Genomic DNA, 1,748 nt, shown 5'->3' with positions numbered 1-1,748 from the left:
TTTTGTTTTCTTTCACAGTTCCTCATTTCTAACAAATGTTTTATCTAAGTTACTATCTTTAAGTTTGAAATTTAGTGAAAGTTCTATTTTATTTTCACCAAAATAAGCCCACTTCCGATACCAATGTTGTAATGTTGTTTTATCGTTTAGCAAGTTCTTTTCGATGATTTTACAAAAATAATGCCAAGTTCAGTTCACATAACGATAACAAATTAATTTGTTTCTTCTACAACATTTCTACAAGTTACGTTCGCGTTGACACAAGCTGTAGATCTAAGTTCGCGAACAAAATTGCAACAGAAATTCCGAGATTAATGGTACCTATGCCTAATTTACAAATATAATACTTACAGGATTTCCTTGCTAATTGATCAATCAACTGAATAGATAATTTTCACTTAATAAATTTACTGACACTGCACTGAATCGCTCACTTTTTATTCAACAACTTCTCGTTTACTATTAATTTGTTTCATTATTTAATTACTTGTAGTTATAAACAACGTACCATTGTCTTTAGATACTGCCTAAAATTACTAGATTTTTGAAGTCTTTGTAATGACGAGCTCTCTGTATCAAATATCTAAATTAAAACATTAAAATATAGCTTACAACACTATGATTATATCAGTTACCAAAACTGCAATATATTTATTTACCAACATCAGTGGAAACAAGATGACTACCATATTTTTTCAGTTAATGTGATGTGCGTTCCTCAGTATCTTTCCTTCAGCAAAAATCAGATGCTCTGAAACATTTCAGTTTGAGTCCAAGTCTGAATATCCTTTCTGTTCATTAAGAATAAAAAGACCACACCGTATTTTTATCTCAAATAACTAAAGTTTTCACCAAATGTATCCCATCTCAATATTTTAAACCAAAATTCATTTTCCTGAACAAACTGTCCACAAACTGGTTTAGTATGTATTGAAAAAATATGGACTCCACATGCACTTTTATTTTCACATCATATAAGAGCCGATGTATAAGTTGTATTACATGACGTCACCACTGAATGACTACATGGGTTCTATAGCAATCAACTAGTGCTAGTTGCTCACTCCATGTGTTTTTTGAAAAGCAAATTAAGGTAAAACATGCAGAAGCCACCCATTGAGTTAAGATTATCCCAACTCAATGATGCCATAAAATAAAGCAATCACAGATAAAAACAAGGAGAAATAGACTATTAACGTACACTTAAAAACATTACATGTCATCACCCATACTATACACATACATATACACAATATGATGTAGTAGGCGTGTAAGGAATGACAGCAAATTTACTTTCACTGTAATAATATAGCGTGTTATTCTCAGATGAAACTTTTTCCAGACGAGTATTAGATAGGTCCACTTTATAATAGGAAGATCAATGGGAAAAATTGTGAAGCACATCTGAATATAGATAGCTAAGTGACGAGTTTTAAGCTAAGAAATAAACAAACTGGAAACGTAATGTAAAACGCAAAGCAATCTTTATTATATATCAAAGCAAAAACACACTGTGTGTGCTTGCATAGACACTGGAGAAGTCACCTTCCTACTGTATTAGTGAATCAATCAACGGTGACATCTCCTGAGATGGTGTTCCATTGATTGATTTATGTCTTGAATCAAGTAGAACTAGGTGTGGATCTATCTATATATTACTAAACCTACGAGATTGTTTGTTTGTTTGCTTGTCTGTAATTAAATACAGCAAAAACGATGCACAATAGCGCCATATTTGTAATGAAATG

Source organism: Limulus polyphemus, unplaced genomic scaffold (genome assembly GCF_000517525.1).
Source record: "Limulus polyphemus unplaced genomic scaffold, Limulus_polyphemus-2.1.2 Scaffold1091, whole genome shotgun sequence".
In the NCBI taxonomy this organism is placed as follows: Eukaryota; Metazoa; Arthropoda; class Merostomata; order Xiphosura; family Limulidae; genus Limulus; species Limulus polyphemus.
Note: the sequence above shows the minus strand (reverse complement) of the source record.